The 21539-nt window shown below is 54.0% G+C and overlaps 1 long non-coding RNA gene across 1 annotated transcript; it reads right to left on the reverse strand.

Annotated features, from left to right (window-relative positions):
• Positions 1-16038: 16038 nt before the first annotated feature.
• Positions 16039-21191, reverse strand: LOC149125751 (uncharacterized). Its single transcript, XR_016236766.1, has 3 exons — positions 20780-21191; positions 16635-16762; positions 16039-16212 (listed from the first exon to the last, which is right to left on the reverse strand). It is a non-coding gene; the product is annotated as an uncharacterized LOC149125751 (long non-coding RNA).
• Positions 21192-21539: the final 348 nt, after the last annotated feature.

The following is a 21539-nucleotide window of genomic DNA, read 5'->3' on the forward strand; positions in this document are numbered from 1 at the left end:
AGCCCTGGTCTCCCTCGCAGGGCCCAAGTGGGTAACCAGGACCAGCGCCTCACCTTGAGGCCTTGACTTAGCCCCACCTGCTCAGCCTCTCTTGCTGTGCAAGGTAGCACATTTCAGGTTCCGGGGTTGGAATGTGGACACCTTTGGGGCTCATTGTTCTGCCCATCACGTGGTAACAGAGGCCACCCCAGAGGACAGGTGTGAAGGTGCAGAGGCTGGTGCAGAGTTAGAGCTGAGGCAGGGTGTAGCAAGTGGCTACCTACGTGTGGCCTCTGCAGGTGGGCTTGCCTCCTCGGTGCCCTCCTGCTGTCCAGGGCCCGGATGTGTCGTGGAGGCAGATGACAGTAACAGGAGGCCTGGCACAGGGCAAGGGAGCTGTGCAGGGTCAGGGCTCAGAGGGCTGACTGGCCAATAGGACGCTCAGGGCAAGTGAAGTAGAGGAAGAACCCAGGACGACAGGTAGTTTCTGAATGGGGGGGGGGGCAGCTCCAAGGGGGCGTGGCATGGTCATGGTCAAAGTCAGTGTCCTGCCTCGGGCAGGATGTGAGGGAGGGAGCAGCACAGATGAGTCCTGAGCTTGGGGAAGAGAATAAGAGGTGGGCCTGGTGTCAGGGGAGGAGGGGGATGGAGAGGGATGGAGGATGGAGGACGGAGGACAGGTATGGGGATGCTGCTGTCTTCATGGGACTGAAGGACTGGTCTGTGATGGAGGCGCCATGGCCAGGGTGGAATTTTCCTTTTCTGCTTTAAAGGTGAGGCTCAAAGACGCCCGGGGACCTGAGGCCCTCAGCAAGAAGGGGCAGAGCTGGGATTGAAGCTGCATCTCCTGGCTGCCGGGGCTCAGGACCCTGCACCTGCAGCTCACAGCCTGTTCTCACGTGGGCAGAGGCCTCAGGCGGCCATCACTGCTGGCACAGGCTGGTGTGGAAGCGCCTCAGGCCCCTGGGTATTCCCCAACAGCCCTGGGAGGGCGGGGCCACGGTCATCCCTGCTTCAAGGAGGAAGAAACCCATGTCTCGGGTCCTGCAGAGCTGGGGCCCCAGCCTGGGCACAGTTGTCCTGCCTGTCTGTGACACCTGGGGAGGCCCGGGGGTGCTGGTGGCTGCCCTGCTCTGCTCTCTCTGAGGTAGTGGAGAGGCACCCAGCCTGCTCCTTCATCACTCCCTTCTTGGGCTCACTCCGTGGGCACTTCCAGGCACTGGGGCTCAGAGCAGAGTGGACCGGCGTCGGCCCAAGCCGCTGCTGCCCCTCAAGTAAGAGAAGGGCCCAGTGAGGACGGGCACGACCCTCGCAGGTGTTTTAGGCAGGTGGGTCTCGGGGCAGCTCTCAGCTTGGAGAGACCCGCCCACCCTGGGCAGGCCCTAAGCTCTCTAAGAGGTAGTTTCTCTCCTCTCTCTCTCTCTCTCTCTCTCTCTCTCTCTCTCTGAAGATTTATTTATTTGGAAGGCAGGGTGATAGAGAGGGAGAAAGAGAGCGAGAAATCTTCCATCCACCCACTGGTTCACTCCCTAAGTGGCTGCAACAGTCAAGGCTGGGCCAGGTCGAAGCCAGGAGCCAGGACCTGGGTCTCCCACATGGGTGCAGGGGCCCAAGCACTTGGGCCATCACCTTCCCAGGTGCATTAGCAGGGGGCCGGATCTGACACGGAGCAGCCTGGGCTCCAACATGGGATGCCGGCATCATAAGTGGCGGCTTAACCACTGCAGCAGCACGCTGACCCTGAGATGTGGTTTCTTATTCACAAGTCGGAACGCCTCCTCCTGCTTCTCCTTCATCACCGTCATCCCGGCCTCAATTGCTGCTGCCTCCAGGCCAGGGATTCCAAAATTTGCTTATATCAAAATAAACTTATTTTTAATTCCCTGTCCAAGGAAGTTTTCGGAATTTGCGGGTTCATTCCCTGGTTCAGCCCTGCCTCCGCACCACGGCTGACGACACAGAGGGCAGGCCACCTGACAGGCCACGTGACTGTCCCAGGCTCACCGCAGCTCTGAAGTCAGTCAGGCCTGAGCCCAGGGCTGCCCCCTGCAGCGGGTGCCTTGCAAGATACACCGCGGGCACTCATCACGGGTTGCTTCTGCTCAACACCGTTTTGGGAGAGAATTTTGCCTTCTCAGAGCCCTCATTGCTAGCAGCCATGGGCTTCTCATCCCAAGTTCAAGACCCCGGGGAGGCCTGCAGATGGGCCAGGGTGGGGCTCTGCTCCCCTCTCCTGCTCCTCTGCTCTGTGGGGCTGGGGAGGGGAAGAAGGGGACTGGGGTGGGGAAGGGGGGAGGGAGAAGGGGGAAGGGGGAAGGAGCCATCCCAGGGTTGGAGCTGCGGCTCCTTTCCTACCAGCAGCCCTGCCAGCTCCCAAAGAATTCAGAGCCCTCTGCAGCAGGGGATCTAAATTTAGACCCTGTGCTCTGTTAACTCTGTGAATAATGCTAATTAGCATAACAATTCCTCCTGCAATTAAGTTGGGGAGGGGGTGAGGAGGTGGTGCTGGCCCGGGAGGAAATGGCACCGGAGCTCGCTCTCCTTGCTGGCTTCCAGGAGGCCCCCTGCACGAGGTGTCTGCGCGGTGTGGCTCTCTTCTTGCATGGCTGCATCCAGAGAATGCCTCTTTGGGGGCGGAGGGAGGGAGTGTCTGTCCCTAACCTTATTGTGATGTGTTACTGGTGCAAGGATGAACGTGCAGCTCGGAGCGGAGCCCTGCGTGGGAATGAATTAGGTTTTGTAAGCAAGCTGTCACCTGCTCTGAAAGGTGTGAAAAAATTATGAACTGTATTGTCCTGGAAACCACAAAACAGCTCTTCTCCCCGCCCTCTCTCCTGCCCCCCACCAAAGTAAACACATAAGTTTGGGACGTGGAGTTGGAATGAAGTTATACTTGGAATTTAGATGCATTCGTTTTAGGGAGCGTTGCAGGAGCTAGTGCTGGACCCAGCAATGCCAGGTGGCCTGTCTGTGGGTGCCGATAACTCTGGTCCAAAAATCCACGAGTCTGGGCTCCGAGGCTCCAGCCTGGGACGTGTCAGGGAGTCTGACATCTCCGCTGGATGGATGAGATGCAGCGGAGCAGCCAGGATGCCTTGAGCTGGGGATAACGGTGCTGGTGTGAAGGGGCCCCAGGGAGAGGCTGGCAAGCTCCCTCTGCTCTGGCAGACGGCCTTTCAGGGCTGCTGCGGCCCCTCCTTGCGGCTGTCTTGGATCTTGCAAGGCGCCTATTATTCAGACCCTGCCTCCACCCCGGCTTTCCTCTTCTGGGAGATCTGGTGCAGAGCAGAGCGCCTCTCCTCCTTTGCTTAAGACACAATACCTCTACTGATGCAGCCCAACCAAGGTCGCAAGTAGTCCTATAACTCTCTCTTTAAAAAAGATTTATTTTTAAAATTGTTTATTTTTCATTCTAGAGGGGGTGGGGGAGAATGAATCTTCCAACCACTGGTTGATTTCCCCAAATGCTAGCAACAGCCAGGGCTGGTCCAGGCCAAAGTCAGGAGTCTGACTCAATCTGGGTGCCCACGTGGGTGGCAGGGACCCAAGTATTTGAGCCATCTCTTGTGGCCTCCCAGGGTGTGCATCAACAAGAAGCTAGATCAGAAATGAAGTAGCCAGGACGTGAGCCAGGGACTCTGATACGGGATGCAGGGCTTACCTGCTGCGCCACGCCCACCCCTATATAGAGCTCACGATTATAAGGAGCTGTGCTGTGCTAAGCCTTCATGTGAGGATGCCTTTATTGGCTCATTCCTTCCCTGTTTGTGCGGGCATCCCACGTTCAGGCTGCGAGTGAGATGTGAACCAGACCCAGCCTGTCTTGGGGAAGGCGCAGTCTGCGGGGGACAGAGACAGCAGGAGAGTGGACCCAGCATGGGGGCACGAGCGTGGAAGTCTTCCTTCAGAAGTGATCGGGGCCCTGAGGGATGCGTAGGAGTTGGTCAGCTCATGTTCACTGGAGCTCCTGCCCATCCACTGCCCTCTGTCGCTTGTGTCAGGGTCTCTGGTTTTCGGAAGCATGGGGCAGGATGTCAGTTTCATCCTTGTTCAGCGACTGCCACAGTGCTGGCCCGCAAGCGCTGTGCCATTCCAAGAAATGGGCTCCTCTTCCTCGCTTTGGGTCAGACAGTTGGGCAGGTGCTTTGCTCTGCCCTCCCTGTGTCTCTCAGGAATCTTCTAGATGGGAGAGGTGCAGGGCAGGTTCTTCTGGAGGTTCACTCCGCAGTGGACCCCTCTGCCCGGCCCTGGCTGCCGCATGACCTCCTGCCCATCCACTCACCAGGGCTCCCCCCGTCCGCCTTTGCCCACTGTGCTGATTGCCCCCACTTCTCTCTCTAGCGGGCCTGTGGTACTGGGCCTCACCGCTGCCACCTGCTAGGCCCTCCCCCCAGTGCCTGTGAGCACGAAGTCCTTGGAGGTGGGAATCATGCTCTCCATTTGCTCAGAAAAGGCAACAAACTGAGGCTTTGAAAGTTCCAATCTTGAAGCCAGGGTTCCATTCAGTGGGCACTCAGTCTCCCCGTATCCTGCCACCAGGCCGTACACCTGGATACACGGATGGAGCAGCTGAAGTCCAGCCCATCCCAGGGCCTGGGGCTCTCCAGTCACTCCTGTTCCCTGGAGCTGAAGCCAAGGCCAGGGTGGCCAGGCCATCGGGGCCAGGCAAGACCACGTCCCTCCTATGGGGACGGGACAGCTGGGCAGATGGGCTGGCACTCGTGTGTGTGGGCACACGTGCAGGTGCACACACACAGACGCATGAGCCTGGCACCTTCCGCCTGCACGTGCCCTGCTCTGCCGTCACGGTGTGGGGCAAGCTGCCACCTCTCAGCGATGATGGATGCGCCTCCAGGTGTCACCTGGCACTGCCGCCCCTCGCATTCTGCACACAGGCCTCGCCGAGTAAACGGTTCCGCCTGGCTGCCTGGCAGGAGTGGTAGATGGAGGGGCTGGGGAGGCAGGGAGGAGAGGCGCCATTTGTCTGGGGCACCAGGAGGGGAGTTGGCCACTTACGGCTGTGATGGATGGCGACTCCCGCTCTGCCATCTGTCGGGACTGGCAGGCTGCGGAGCACAGCCCTGCACACCTGGCTGGGGATCCCTGTGGAGCTGGGCCTGTCCATGCAGGGGCCTGGGGACCAGGGAGGAGCCCACAATGCTCCCTGGGGCTTCTCCTCCATGAAGGAGGGCTCACGCACGCTCCTCAAAGAGGGGCGGCCCCTTAACCTGTTTCCCTGACTCAGCAGCGCTGGGCCTCTGTACAGAGAAGCTAACACCATCCCTGGCCGTTCCCGGGGCAGGGACAGCAGCAGGTCACAACTCAGCTGCCCGCCTCCCCGGCCAGCAGTGTGCTCATGCCCTTGGCCCGGTGCACAGCGCTCAAGCTCATTAAAAGCCCAACCTGCTGGGCGGTGCTTCTCTGCTGCCCCAGCTGAGCCTCTGGGCAATCGGGGTCTGAAGATGCGTCAAGGTCAAGGTCACCAGGCTCCCTGGGCGGGATGAGAGGGAGTGACACTTCTTTGGGTGTCTCAGCCTCACCAGCCACCCCTCTGTCTACGCTGTGGTCAGCCGCAGACCCCTGAATGTCAGTAGGAGGCTCCATGGAAAATGCCCTCCTCAAAATCATCTGAGTGACAATATGGGAGCTGAGGCCCAGAGAAGGAAGCGGCCAGGCCCAGGGCCCACAGCCTCTTGCCCTGCCGGGGCCCCAGCTCGCCTCCATAGCTGCTCTTTCCTGGGGTGGGGGGAGTGGGACGTGGCCAGCAGGGCCCTGCCCTAGCACGTGGGTGTACATGGCTGCCCCCTTCAGGGCCCTACTACTCTGGTCCCTCGCTTCCTCCCGTGGGCTTCCTAGACTCTCTGGTGTATCCTGCACCACGTGGGCTTGAGGCTCCCTCTGGGAGCTCCCTCCTCGTCCAGGGTGCCCTGGAGTCTCCCCATCCAGGACATACCAGAGGCCTCAAGACAGCAAGAGCAGGGCCCTGTTGACGTCTCCTCCAGGGAGGCGCCGGGGACTGCCGATCCGCTGCTTCGCTCTGATGAGGGATGCACTGAGCTGACCTCCAGGTCAGCCCCTCTGCCTCAGCTCAGGGTTTTACTGAGATTGGGCCAAAGGAAAACAAAAGATATGGCATTTCTCACACACCCAAGTCTGAGCTCATCTATGTAAAGTGGATTAGGCACGGGATAGGCCTGGGGACAAGCTGTGCAGAGGCGTGGCGATCCGTGCCCCACCTTTTGGTGCTGCACTGTCGCAGAGAGGGGAGGGGTGGACATGGATGCCAGGACACAGGGGAGGGGCGTTTCCCTTGGTTCAGAGAAGTAAGGAGACAGATGATACAGCTGCAATCTGGCAGGGCTTCTTGGAGTGGGTGACGATGTGACTTCCATGTCTTGCTGGAAACGACTTCCTTGACCTCTAAGTCCCGGGGAATGAGATAAAAAGAAGACATGCAGTTGGGGCTCCGGCAGGAAAAAGGTGTTCTTCTTGCTCATGGATATGCAGGTGCAGCAACCTGGGGCAGGGGGCTGAGGGGAGGGGGCAGCTACTGGCCCAGACGAGGGTGCTGGATGGAGGACCACCTTCAGGGGGCTCTGACCTTCAGCGAACAGATGCAGGCAGCCGGCTGCTACCCCACAGGAGATGCATAACCAACGCGGGCCCTCACCCCCTTTCCTCCCTCCGAGCTCTTCCAGGTGCCCCATCGCTCCATCGGTCAAACGCAACAAAGCCAGAGGTCCCTGCCGTCCACTGAGGGGCCCCTCAGGGCAGAGAACAGCAGAAGGAGGGTGGGGAGGGGTCTGCAGGAAAGGGAAGGCTCTCCAGCCCTCCCCTTCCCTCCCCCAGACGACCCAGGGGGTCTCATGGACCCTGAGGAGGAGGAGGAAGGGAAAGGAAGAAAGGACGGTAAACCCTGCAGGCTGAGTCCTCTCTGTGCTGGGTAACTGGGGGTATGCTCACTACACTCCTGCAGCCTGAGAGAGGCTCAGAGAGGTGAAGTCCTTTGCCAAGGCCACACAGCCAGGAGGCAGCAAAGTGGAAGCCGCCCAGTCTGATCTCTGATCTCTGCCTGACTCCAAAGACCACGTGTGCTTGCCTGGCACACTAACACCCTACAGGAGCCCTGGGCCTGGCAGGTGAGCAGAGCTGCCCAGCAAGGGGTTGGTTCGGCAGGTGGCGCGGCTGCTGGAGGTGAGCGCTAAGTGGCACGCTACCTCGCCAAGTGACAGCTGTTGTGTGTGTGCCGGCCAGCTGTGGGCTGCAGCAGTCCCCGGAGCTGGGTGGGGGGTGGGGGGAGGGAGGCTGGCTCCCTGCAAGAAGCAGGAGCCTCATTTGGCTCCTCTTAATTGATCTGCAAATGCACTAAATAACTGTGGCAATTCCTTCAAGTTTTACTCTCCTTCAAATTTCAGAGGTAAACACATGGAGAAAGGAGAGGCAAGGAAGAGGTCTAGCATTTTATTTTATTTTTACCCTGGGCATAAGGAAAGCAAACTCATGATGAATACCTCATTATTTGAATTTCAAATATTTCTCTCCCGAGTTAAGCACAAAAGGAAATTTAAAAAAAAATATTAACACACACTCACACGTACCGACCTGAACCAGTTCTCCTTTTGAATACGTGACTCACAATGTCCTAGTTTAGGTTATAATCACGCAATTGCAAGAATCAATCAGCCCAGATAGATGTGTATACGCAGGAGTGCTCAGAAAGGAGACCAGAGAACATTAATATCTTAAAACACTGAAATTATCTTTATCGAAGGACATTAGCTCCGAGCATTAATATTTGGGAATCCTTTTTTGTGCTTGCAAAGTGTCTACATTCAGCCGAGTCCTTAGCCAGGATGCAGGGGAAATGGGGTAGAGGGTGATTTCCATGAAAGCTCAGAGCTCTGGAAAGATCTGAAGAACTGAAGTCCTTCATTCATTCGCTCACGAGTCCCAGGGCTATCAGGAAGCGCTACAGAGTAGAGGAAGGAGCAGCGGGCTTTGCCGCGAGAGCTGAACCAGGCCTGCGCCAGCTCGTGCACGTGACTTCGCTGCCCGAAGCCAGGTTCCACATCTGCTGAACCGCCCAGCACTGAGGCAAGGGGAGAGATCGGACGTACTCTGCTCTCTGCAGTCCTCGGCACAGGGCCGTGACGTCCCTGCCCTTCGTGCTGAGAGTCCTAGGTACCAGGTGAGGCATCCTCCCCACAGACAGTGGCGCCTCTGAGCCCTCTTCTCCACGGGCTTCGTCCTCTGCCTGCAGAGCCCAGTCCTAATGAGGTCCGCAGCAAGAATTCCACCACCCTGTTCCTGACCGGGCTCTTCTGGGTGATTCCCCTCACCCTGCCCTTCGGCCGTGAGTCCCCAGTTGCCCCTCCTGTATTTGGAGATGAGCCCAGGCTAGCTCTCTCTCTCTATTCCTCTTTTTTGCTCTCTCTCTTTTACTGAAGTAGCCCAAATAAAATCTGTCTTACTGAGGTAGGCGCTGTGGCATAATGGGTTAAGTTATGCCACCTGCAGCACCAGCATCCCATATGGGCACCAGTTTGAGTCCTGGCTGCTCCTCTTCTGATCCAGCTCCCTGCTAATGTACCTGGGAAAGCAGAAGAAGGCCCAGCTGCTTGAGCCCCTGCACCCATGTGGGAGACCCAGAAGAAGCTCCTGGCTCCTTGCTCCTGGTTTTGACCGTGAACCAGCAGATGAAAGATCTATCTATCTCTCCTTCTCTCTCTCTGTAACTCTGCCTTTCGAACAAATAACATAAATCTAAAAAGTCTCTGTCCTGCCATTGGAAAAAGGCGTTCAGTGCAACTTTGCTCTGGCATGCGGCAGATGCCAGGCCAAGCAGAAGCCAATGAGGACGAGAAGCAGGGGAGGGAGTGCTGTGAGTAGAACAAAAGGCCTACTTGCCACAGGGAGAGGAAGGAGTTAGGAGGCATCGTGGGCTCCCAGGCAGAGCCACAGAGCTGTGAGGAGGAGGAGGGAGAGCGGCCTTTGGGAAGAAGAACACAAATTTGGTTCTGGGCGGTTTGCCCAGGGTGCAGCCCCTCTGGGGCCTTCTTCCTAGGTGCATCCCATTCCCAAGGCAACTGCTGAGTTACACCTGGCCCTGCTGTCTCAGGGCAGTTTTCCCTGTCCACTTTCCAAACTCACCTGTCTCTGCTCTCCCCGGCGCCAGGAGCCTCGTTTATACAGCAGGACTGGGCTGCAGGGGGCTGTAGGGCTCCTCCACTGTGCAGCTGCATTTGCATTTTAACTAGGACATTTAGGAGGTAATTCCTTTACCCCAGAGACAAGGAAATGAAGTTTCAGAGGCCACAGAGTGATGGTGGAGGAAAGATTTCCTGAGTAGCGCAAAGAACATGGGCTTTGGAATCAGGCTCAGTGGAGTTCAAGTCCAGGCTCACAGAAGTCCTTACTGGTAGTGTGGCCGCTTCGGTAAGGGCACTATTGCCTCCTTACAGCACCAGCCTTACAGACCCTGGGCTCGTCCCTCCCCACTTAAGGCCTCAATTTCCTTGTATGCTGGGGAGGGAGGATGGTGGTGGTACCCGCAGCGTGCCCGGGTGTACAGGGCCTCCGAGCCCAGAAAGTGCCTCCTCCTTCCCAGCCCCCTCCCCTGCACACGCACTCAGGTCCTCTCCCTTGTGGGGCAGCCACCTGCTCACTGCCCCTTGACCTTTGTGCCTGCTGGGTGGCTGGGTGCTGGGCTCTGAATCCCCAGGGCAGGAGCAGCCCAGCAGGAAGGCTTGGAGGCCCATCCTTGTTGCACTGCAAGCCAGGAGCAGCGGAAGCCAGAAGCCAGGCTCACAGAGGGGCCCAGTAATGAATTCCCCAGCATTCCTGCTGCCATTGTCTCTTCCCTATTGAGATCAGCCAATTAGCAGTTTGCCGCTCCTCTGTGTGGCAGCCACTTATTAGCGAAGACAAAAGCAGCATTGATTCCAATTTGTCCTGTGTTTGGCTGTCTCTGACGTTAAAGAGTGCATTTGGGAAGGATCGCAGGGGCAATGTACAGACAGCACCTAAAATTAGTAGGAATAATTTTAGCTCTATTGTGAATGACTAACCTAAATACAAACAGAAGTGAGAAGGGAAATCTTGGTAGTGTTAATGTTAATAAATGAGGCTCACGATCTGTTTGGTGACACTCTGATAATTAAATCATTTTCTCCCGTGGAGGCTCCTGGAGAGCCTGGCTCCTCCTGAGCGGTTTGCTCTGGCCCCGAGCGACGCGCAGAACCTCGCATCCCAGGTTTCGGAACCCGCAGGTGCACTCCTGTCTAGAGGAGCGGTGTGTGCCCCTTCACTGCTCCCCTGAGTGCGGCCGGGGTCTGGACCCGCCGGGGATAATCGGAGGCTATACAGGCAGACTGACTGCTCACTGCCCGGCCATCTGGCCACCATCCACATTGCCTGTGCTTTTTAAGTGATGCCCGCTGTCCATCTTCTGAACACCTCTGCTGTGCAGGGCTGGGAGATTACAGAAAGGAAGAAGCTATGGGTCTTGCTCTCAGAGAAATCTGATGGGAGGTGTGTGTGTGTGTGTGTGTGTGTGTGTGTGACATGCACAGAAAGAATTACTTGTAAGGGTGGACATTGTGGCACAACAGGTTAGGTTGCTGCTTGAATACCCACATACCACATCAGATCGCTGGTTTGAGTCCCAGCTACTCTGCTTTGATCCAGCACCCTGCTGATGCACCTGGGAAGAAGCAGATGATGGCCCAGGTACTTGGGTCTCTGCTACCCATGTAGGAGACCTGGACGGAGTTCTTGGCTCTTGGCTTTGGCTTGGCCTAGCCCTAGCTATTGTGGGCAACTGGGGAGTGAACCAGTGAATGGAAGATCTGTCTCTCTCTCTCTCTCTCTCTGTCTTTCAAACAAATAATTTTTTCTAAAAAAGACTTGTTGTACAATGTTGAAGTGCCCTATAATGGAGATAAAAGCTAAAGTGTTTTGAAAGCAACATAGAGCCGAGAGAGATTAATTTTGTTTGAGCAGTCACAGAAAACACCTCGGAGGTGAACTAGCACCAGGACTGACAGATGAGTAGGCGTTCGCAGGGCAGAGAAGTGGGAGGAGGTTCAACTTCCTGGAGAGGAACGAATAGGAACAAAGACACAGCATTTGCAGGAGCCCAGGGCCACTTGGGAGAGGGTGAGAAGGCAGGCGTAGGACGCCGGGAGGGCGAATGGGCGCGCTGGTTGCAGAGTGAAGCATTGGAGGGTACTTGTTGAGCACTTGCTAAGTAGCTGGTCCTGTGCCAAGGGTCCCGTCCAGGTTGTCTTGTGTGGCCTCACCTGCAGCCTGCCCTGAGACCCTTCTCCCTGCCTGATACAGCTGGGGTTTCTGGGGCTCCCAACGTCTATGCTGGGAAGACCCGTGTTGACTCGAAGCCGCTCTGGGCCACAGCACAGTTCTGTCGGGCTGTGGGCTGCACTGGTAAGAGCTCAGGGGCCAGGTTAAAGAATCAGGGTTTTTTTTTTTTTTTTTAATTTATTTATTTTTTGTTTCATCTACTTGAAAGGCAGAGTGAGAGCAGGGGCGAGAGTGAGATCTTCTGTCTGCTGGTTCACTTCCCAAGTGCCCACAGTAGCCAGGACTGGGCCAGGCCAAAGCCAGGAACCTGGAATTCCACCCGGGTCTCCCGTATGGGTGGCAGGGGCCCCAAGCACTTGGGCCATCGCCTGCTGCCTTCTCAGGTGCGTTAGCCGGGAGCTGGACTGTAGGTCAAGCTGAGCAGCTGGGACTCCCACTGGCGCTCTGATGAGGGTCGCTGGCATCACAGGTGCTGGCTCTACCCGCGCACTGCAACGCTGGCCCCTCTACCCTCTTTCTAACCCTCTCTGATCAGGCTTTGGCCTGTTGCTCTGTGGTGACCACTTTAGGCCGGCTCCTCTGTGGCTTCTGTGGCCTCCGTGGTCATCTCCCACTGCTCCTCCCAGGAGCCGTGGCTGTGGCTGAGTCTCTCCTCGCCGCCCCGGCCCGCCCCGTTTAGTGCCATTCTTTGTCTCCTCTGGCGCTCCCAGCTTCGTGCCTCCCCTCTCAGCTTAGTGTGTCCCAGCCCCTGGTCCTTCTCCTGCTCTCTTGCATGGGGTTTCTTTTTCTTTTGGAAGCACAATACACAGCAAGAAATGCATTTTATATTCTATCCAGTTAACCACCCCCATATACAACCGAAACAAAAGTGTCGCCAAACAGTAGATTCATTTTCGCTGGGTGCTATATACCCTGGAATTTTCATCTATTTGGTTTTATTTCACTTCATTATAAAAAATGCTGCCCTTACCCATAGGCCACTGCTCCAGGCCTGCCCTAGCTAATGCCTGTCAACCCCAGGCACCAGGCCAGTCCCCATAGATGGAGGCCCTGGGCCCACCCACTGCCAGGCCAGTCCCACGCTCCAGCAACTCCAGGGTCCAGGTCTGCCCCTGGGCACTCAGCCTCCAGCTCTGCCTCAGTGCCAGGCTGCTCCCTGTATACCCAGGCTTCAGGCTTATCCCAGAAGACCCTGGCTCTAAGTTTGCCTCGGTGGGCCCAGGCTCTGGCCTGGCCCCTGTTGACAGAAGCTCCAAGCCTGCCCAACTGCTAACCTGGGACGCAGGTTGGGCTGCTGGAAGATTCCAGTCCCCCTGGGAGGCCCCGCCAGATTGCCCCCCAGAACCTCAGGAACAGCTGGCTGGTCAAAGACCCCCTTGCCAAGGGCAGTTTGTATAGACTGGAGTCGGTCCCACTTCTTCAGATCCACAGATTGCAATGCGTGGCCACAAGGATCATGAACAGTCAGGGATCCACGACACCACCCAAGGAACCAAACAGCGTCAGTTATGGACCAGAAGGGGAAGTGCTGACCTACCTGACAAGCATTCCAGACAGTGACCTTCAAGAAGCTCAGGGGACTACAGAGAGCACGGACTGCTACGTGAAACTAGGAGAACAACACACAAACCAAACGAAAATTTCAAAAGAGACAGGAATCGTAAAAAGCAGTCAAACAGCCATCCAAAAGAGAAATCAAGAAAACAGTGTCATTTACAACAGCTATAAAAATAAGCAAAATACCTAGGAATAAAGTTAACCAAGGAAGAGAGGGACCTGTACTTTGAAAACGCTAAAACTCGGAAGACAGCAATTGAGGAGGTCAGAGACAAATGGAATGATGTCCTGTGTCCTTGGAGGGGAAGGAGAAATAGTGTTAAAATGTTCACACTCCCCAAGTGATCTACTGAACCAAAGCAATCCTTGCCAAAATCCCAATGGTATTTTTCAGAACAGTAGGAAAAACATCCCTAAAATTTGCATGGAACTATTAAAGACCCCCAAGCAGCCAAAACAACCTTTTTTTTTTTTTTTAAAAAAGAAAGATTTATTTATTTATTTATTTGAAAGGTGGAGTTAAAGACAGAGAGAGAGGGAGAGGGAGAGAGAGAGAGAGAGAGAGAGAGAGAGGTCTTTTATCCACTGGCTCACCCCTCAAATGGTCACAATGGCTGGAGCTGGGCCGATCCAAAGCCAGGAGCCGAGAGTTTCTTCTGAGTCTCTCACACAGGTGCAGGAGCCCACAGACTTGTACCATTTCTACTGCTTTCCCAGGCCAAAGCAGAGAGCTGGATGGGAACTGGAGCAGCCGGGACTGGAACCAGTGCCCATATGGGATGCTGGCACTGTGGGTGGTGGCTTTACCTGCTACACCACCACGCAGGCCCCCAAAACAATCTTAAGCAAAAATAAAAAGCTGGAGGCATCACACCACCTGATTTTAAAATGTGCTACAGAGTTTAGTTCCAGACAGAGTGAAGTCCTGCCATAAAAAAGACATGTGGACCAGTGGAAGAGAAAAGAAAACCCAGAAATAAATGCATTAATTGATGGCCAAGTGATCTTCAACAAGGTCAGTTATCTTCAACAATGGGGGAAAATGGTCTCTTCAATAAAATGATACTGGGAAAACCACATATGCATATGCAGAAAAATGAAACTGGATCCTTAATGAAACCATTGAAATGGATTGAAGACTGACATGTAAGGGCTGAAACTGTAAAACTACTGTAAGAAAACAAAGAAGGAAAGTTTTTTCATCTTGGGCAAGTTGTTTGTTTGTTTGCTTGGCCCTGAAAGCACAGGTAACAAAAGCAAAATAGATGATTAGGACTGCATCAAACTGAGAAGCTTCTGTACAGCAAAGGAAACCATCGTTAGGGTGAAGCTACAACCTAAGGACTGGGAGAAAACATGTGGAAAACCATATCTGATAAGAGACTACCATCTGTGGGGCCAGCGCTGTGGTATAGCAGGTAAACCTGGCGCCTGCAGTGCCGGCATCCCACATGGGCGCTGGTTCAAGTCCTGGCTGCTCCACTTCTGATCCAGCTCTCTGCTATGGCCTGGGGAAGCAGTAGAAGATGGCCCAAGTCTTTGGGCTCCTGCACCCATGTGAGAGACCCAGAAAAAGCTCCTGGCTCCTGGCTTTGGATCGGCGCAGCTCTGGCCATTGTGGCCTATCGGAGAGTGAACCAGCATATGGAAGATCTCTCTCTCCCTGCCTCTCCTTCTCTCTCTGTGTAACTCTGACTTTCAAATAAATAAATAAATCTTAAAATGTAAGAGACTACTATCTGAAATACATAAAGAACTCCAAAAACTCAGTAGCGAGAAAACAAATGACCAAATTTAAAAATAAGCAAAGGACCTGAGTAGAAGAGTTCTCAAAAGACATACACGTGGCCAGCAAGGGTATGAAAAGATGCCCAACCTCATGAATTACCAGGGAAATGAAAATGTCACCTCGCAACAGTTGGAACGGCTGTTATCACAAATACAAAAGCAAACAAGTATTGGCGAGACTGTGCATAGAAGGGGACCTTTTATGGAAATTAGTACAGCCACCCTGGAGATCAACATGGAGGAGGCACCTCAAAAATTAAAAGTAGAACTACCCTATGGCCCAGCAATCCCACTGCTGGGTAACCATCCCAAGGAGATGAGCTCAGGGCATCCGTGAGATGGTTACCCTTCCACACTCACTGCTGTTCCTAGCAACCCGGATGTAGAATCAACCCGAGTGTTGAGTGCATAACGAAAATGTGGTCTACACAGCAGAATAACACTCAGCCTCAAAGGGGAAGGAAATCCTGTTATTTGTGACCATGTAGATGAACTTGGAGGCCACGGCGCTGAGTGAGATAAGCCCCAGACAGACAGACAGAAACTGCATGGCGTCGTTTATGTATGGGGTCGAAAAGCGAGCCCCACAGAAGCAGGGAGCAGAGGGCGGGGTTGAGGGAGGGGCGTATCGGCCAACAGGGACCAAGCTGCCATGACACGGGCTGGGCGAGCTCCGGAGAGCCATGGACTGCAGTGGTGGCTCTAGCTACTGACCACGTGGGTGGGGGCAGGGGTTGGATCTTTCAAAAATTCCAGGAGAATGTGTACTGTGAAAACAACCTATGTAGAGATTCAAAAATAAACTTGTCTTCTACTTCCATTTCCTGTAAGCTTCTGGAAGCTCCTTTGTATTTTGGACCTGAAAACTACGAAGAGGATGGATCTTAAATATTCTCACCACAAAAAATGGTAAGCGTGTGAGGTGTGGGATGTGTTCATTCACTTTGTCTAATCATTTCCTGATGCACACATTTATCACAATCTCATGCTATATCTTTATTTATTTATTTATTTGACAGCTAGAGAAATAGATAGTGAGAGAGACAGACAGAGAGAAAGGTCTTCCTTCCATTGGTTTACCCCCCAAATGGCCGCCACGGACAGCACTGCACCTATCCAAAGCCAGGAGCTAGGTGCTTCTTCCTGGTCTCCCATGTGGGTTCAGGGCCCAAGCACTTGGGCCATCCTCCACTGCTCTCCTGGGCCACAGCAGAGAGCTGGACTGGAAGAGGAGCAACCAGGACTAGAACCTGGCGCCCATATGGGATGCCGGCACCACAGGTGGAGGATTAACCAAGTGAACCATGGCGCTGGCCCCATGCTATATCTTAAATGACTTTTTTTGTCAAAACTATTTTTAAAAATTTTTTTTTATTTATTTGAAAGTCAGATTTACACAGAGAGAAGGGGAGACAGAGAGAGAAAGAGGTCTTCCATCCGCTGATTCACTCCCCAGATGGCTGCAATGGCCGGAGCTGCGCCGATCCAAAGCCAGGAGCCAGGCGCTTCTTCCGGGTCTCCCACCTGGGTACAGGGGCCCAAGCACCTGGGCCATCTTCTACTGCTTTTCTGGGTGATAGCAGAGAGCTGGATCAGAAGTGGAGCAGCCGGGACTTGAACCGATGTCCATATGGGAAGCCAGTACTGCAGGCAGTGCCTTTACTTGCTATGCCACAGCGCTTGCCCCCAAAACTATTTTTGAAAGGAAAAACATCTGAATATTCTTTAAAAATAGGCTGCTCTTGACCTTTTAAATCGAATTTTCAGTTCACTGATGGGTTCTGGCCCAGCACGTGAAGAACAGTGTTGCAACACATCAAGGCAGCCCTCACCCCAGGGCCTTTGCAATGGCTGTTCCAGGGTGTGCTGTGAGTCTCACGGCTCCCTCTTCCTCCCCTTTCACGTCTCTGTCCAGACACCTGACCGGCACAACGTCCTGCTCAGACTGCCCCACCCGGAGTTGATGCACTGCCCAGTCTTCCCCTGCTCACCTCCACGGCCCCCTTCACCATCTGAATGCTCTCATTTCTTCTTACACGTACACCGTCTACTCCTCAGCCCTAACGGACTGCACGTCTCTAGTCCATCCATGAATGTGACTTCAGTGCTTTGAACAGGCCTGGCAAACAGTGGGTGCTTAATAAATGTATGTTCCATGAGTGATAAACTACAGCTCTATTGGGGCAGCTGCTGCTGGCTGCCGTGTAGAATCACAGACTCATGTCCTGTGTTCTCTGTTGCGAATCATCTCCCTATTTGAATATATGGTAGGTTTTTTCCTTTTGGTCTCATTCAATATAAGATTTGCAGTGATCTGCAAAAATGCTAAAAATGCAGAGTAATAGAAAATGAGCTTGAGAGACCAAGTTCAAAGATAAAATGATGTAAGTGAATAATAAAGCTCCCATGTATCCATCAGGCTGCTTTTTGGCTATGAGTAGGGAGTTAAACAATGAGACTATTTATGGTCGTTCATTGTCTTATACAGGAACCCAGAGGGTGGGCCTCCACCAGGGTTCCTCTGTCTCCACATAGTCATCATTTGTTCCCCTGCCCACAGGCTGATAGCTCTTCTGAGATCACACTCAGACATCGTGATGCCCAGAGAAGAAGTGGACCCCTCTCCTTGAGAGAGAAGACACTCAGTCCAGGTGCCCAAGCTTGCTTTGTTTCACTAATTTTCATTGGCCAGGATCGGGTCCCTTGAGCATCCTCGAATCAGTCTTGGTGGAGGGAAATGGGCTTTCCCTGGCTAGCTGAGAGTCATCTCATGGACTGTCATGTACACTGAGGCAGCTGTTATAACACCCATGACACCTGGGACGAGGCAACCCACTCGCCGGGAAGCACCTGGGCATCCACAGACCACACCGTCCTGTACGGCTAACTGCTAGAGGCAGGCTGCCAATTCAGCTGAGTGTCCCAGCTGCCAGGGCAAAAAGGGGACAGCTGAACTGTCAAACATTTTACCATGTATGCACATTTTAAACAAACCAATAGTTAGGAGCACCTCGGCTTTTTCTGCTGATACCAAGGCCTGAAAGTTTCTCTCACTTGTTCTCGTAAGGCATTGCGGTGGATCACTTCCAGGTCATCGGCCCACGTCAGCGCAGTAGCAGCATTCCTGGAGCTCGTTCTTAGGATGACATGATGCAAACTAAAGGGGAAAATCCCAAAGCCCTGGCCGCAGAGCACAATTGAAAAAAGAGATGGCCAGCGCCGCGCCGCGGCTCACTAGGCTAATCCTCCGCCTGTGGCGCTGGCACCCCGGGGTTCTAGTCCCAGTTGGGGCACCAGATTCTGTCCCGGTTGCTCCTCTTCTAGTCCAGCTCTCTGCTGTGGCCCGGGAGGGCAGTGGAGGATGGCCCTGCACCCACATGGGAGACCAGGAGGAAACACCTGGCTCCTGGCTTCAGATTGGCGCAGTGCGCCGGCCACAGCGGCCATTGGGGGGTGAACCAACGGAAAAGGAAGACCTTTCTCTCTGTCTCTCTCACTGTCTAATTCTGCCTGTCAAAAAAAACAAAACAAAACAAAACAAAACAAAAACAAAAACAAAGAAAAGAAAGAAAGAAAAGAAAAGAAATAAGAGATGGAAAGGGCAGGAGCAGGGGCTGTTGCAGCAACGCAGATTCCATGCCTAGCTTTCTGGTGGACTCCACTGAATTTTATCCACTGAAAGAAGGGGTGGATTGTTGGTCCTCTCAGCAGGTGACTATGATTAACATGTCTCTCAGTGAACTTTTTGATAAAGAAGGGGCAGCAAAGGGGTGGGTGCTGTGGCGTGGTGGGTTAGGCTTGGGACACCTGCATCTCATATCAGAGTGCTGGTTCGAGTCCTGGCTCCTCCTCTTCTGATCCAGCTTCCTGCTAATGTGCTTGAGAGGAAGCAGATGATGGCCCAAATATTTGGGTCCCTGCTACCCATGTGGGAGACCTGGATGGAGCTCCTGGCTCCTGCCTTTGGCCTGGCCCAGCACAGGCTTTGTGGGCATTTGGGGAGTGAACCAGTGGATAGAAGATCTCTCTCTCTCTGTCTCTCTCCAACCCTGCCTTTCAAGTAAATCTCAACAAGAAAACAAAACAGAAAAAGGGATAACAGAGTCTAGGGTTATGTTCTCTGGAAAGAACTTGCTGTGCAGATTTCCTCAGATAGTCATGTATTTTGACAGTTAACAGAATGGATGCAACATTTTAAAATAAAGGTTTTGGAGCCTGACAAGCCCGTGTACTTGAATGGACATCACAGATGTTGGCCTTCTTGGTGTTTGTGAAACCAGTATTTTATTCTATTTATTTTAAAGTTTATTTATTTGAAAGTCAGAATTACAGAGAGAGAAAGAGAGAGAGAGAGAGACAGACAGACATCGGGATCTTCCATCAGCTGGTTCACTCCCAAATTGCTGCAATAGCCGGGAGTGGGGTAGGCTGAAGTCAGGAGCCAGGAGCATCTTCTGGGTCACCCAAGTGGGTTGCAGGGGCCCATGCACTTGGGCCATCGTCCACTGCTTTCCCAGATGCATTAGCAGGGCTCTAGATCAGAAGTGGAGCAGCTGGGACAGGAACCGGTGCTCATATACCATGTCAGTGTCACAGGTGGAGGCTTAACTCACTATGCCACCAGCCCCTCAATCAGTATTCTAATCCCACATGCAAGGCTTTATACTTCTCTAGCATGCCCACGTTTCAGCATTCCATGTTTAGTGGGTGTACTTTTTAACCCTTCAAATGTGACCCATTTGGTAGATACTCCCTATGGTCACTCCATAGCAATCCCAGCCAGAGTTCCTCTTGCTGGCACCCAACCCAGCAGGACCTTAGGGTCTTGCATGTACTGCAAATATGTTTGCTCTTTCACCTGCAAAAGGATCACCTACCACGACATCCCTCTCTTAATCCAAGGGCCATAATCAGGAGGTTGGACAAAGACACAAGATGCATAGAACAGGGGATGTTGGCGTGTGTGTGTGTGTGTGTGTGTGTGAGCATACTGGTGTGGAAGTGAGGTAGGGTAAGTATGTGTGAATGTTTCTCTGTGTGTGAAGGTATCTCAATATTTTTGTGTCCTAGCTGTGCAGGTGTCTGTGTATGTTGGTTATGGCATCTGCATTTGAGTGTTTAAGTCCTGCCTGTTTAGATGACCTATAACCTTCCAAGGTCAGATCACTACTCATCTAGAGTCTGGGCTGGTCCAAGAGAATGCAGTTTAACAAAGAGAATGCAGAGGAGTGACATTGTGCCACGTCCCATCTAAGCCTTAGAAAGGTCTCAAAGCTTCTTCTTTGCACTCTTGGGAATCCCAAGCTTCCCTGAACACTAAAGAGAAGACCCGAGACTCCTTGAAAAGGGAGATAGAATCTCAGCTTTCTGCCACACCCAGCAGGTATGACACATGTGACTAAGCCGCCTTGCATGTTGCAGCCCAGCGAAGTCCCTGGATAAAAACTCTCCCAGCTGGCATTGCATGGCGCAGAAGAGCCACCCAGCTGAGCCTAGTCAATCCTCCCACTCAGCTATCCATGAGATGCCTGTTGTCTGAGCCTCTGTTCTGAAGTGATTTGTTAGCCACAACAGATCACTGTACTACTTCTCAGCAGTTCCCCTCCTCCGATGTCTCCAGCCCCACTTGGAAAGGGCTGTGGCCTGGGGTGAGTATGCTAGGGGGATGGGAGCCAGCAAGGGCCTGGAGAAAACCAAGCTGCTGCTCCTGTCTTCCCCTCCCCTTCCTGGTGCTGTTCCTCCCACATTCAGCCTGGGCTGGCTGCAGCTGGGGCGCAGGCTTGCCTTAGTCTAAGTGAAGGGTTGGTGGCTCCTGATGTCTCTCCTGGCAGCCACTGCAGAGCGGGAGGCAGGTCTTTTGGAATTCCACCAGCACGCCACCCGGCAGACAGGCAGCTGTTGAAGTGGGTAATTTCATCAAGGAGTTGAGACATTGTACTGTGCCTGGAATCCTAATGGGTGACGCCACTCAGAGAACGCATTTAACCCTGGGAGGCACCGTGGCTGGGCCCCAGCTAGTGCCTAAGCCGTGATCTCCTCGTGCGGGAATCCAGGCCCATTTGAGGACTGTCATCGGGAAACAGATGGAGAGGATGGGGATCTCCCTACAGCGTGCAAGGGCCTCCGGCAAACTCACCTTAAGAGAGACAGAGGCAGCGGACCCTGTCCGAGGCAGTCAGGGCGCCGGGAACGGCGGAGTGGTGGAACCTGGGACAAGGAGGCTGCGATGAGCTGGGGAAACCTCAGCTCCTCCGCTCCGTGAGGCTGCCGGTGGGCGACTCTGCTTCAGGCCGAGAAGGAGCTGTGTGGGCCGAGACCAAGGTCCCCAGAGGGCGGGGAATCAGCAGTGCCTCATTTTTCAGTGCTGTTTCTCTCACCTCTGACACTGCTGTCTTCCGCTTCTTCCTCTGCAGAGTGGAGCCGGGCCCCTCACAAGCCCCAGTTTCAGCTGGCTCCTGGCAACCTCAGGCCAAATTCCCGGAAGGAGGGAGCGCACGGGTTCGCTTGGTCAGGTGTTTTCCCTCATCTAACCAGCTACGGAAGTGGGCGGAGTCAAGGCATTCAAACGTGGCGCCCTCAGCCTTCCTCTGCGCATGCGCAGGGGCAGGGTTCACGTGGTGTTTCAGATTTCCTCTCAATTTGGCTCCGCGGTCGGTCTGGTCCTTGAATGTTCTGGGCACTGGGTGGCATGGGCCGGCATTTTTAGCTGTGATGGGCAGGATGGAGACTAGGATGATGCAAGCCAGGTGCCTAAGGAGTAAAATTGAAGAAGGCATTGACCCTCGGGTTGTCCTGTAGTCCTCGCCCTGGGGGACAGAGTCGGCAGCCCCTGCTGCACTAATTCCCTGGACACTGGTCACCTCGGGTGAGACAGTGGAAGCCACACGGGTAGCACT

The sequence above is a fragment of the Oryctolagus cuniculus genome, chromosome 7, assembly GCF_051225735.1.
Source record: "Oryctolagus cuniculus isolate XC-2025 breed Fujian yellow rabbit chromosome 7, ASM5122573v1, whole genome shotgun sequence".
Taxonomy (NCBI): Eukaryota; Metazoa; Chordata; class Mammalia; order Lagomorpha; family Leporidae; genus Oryctolagus; species Oryctolagus cuniculus.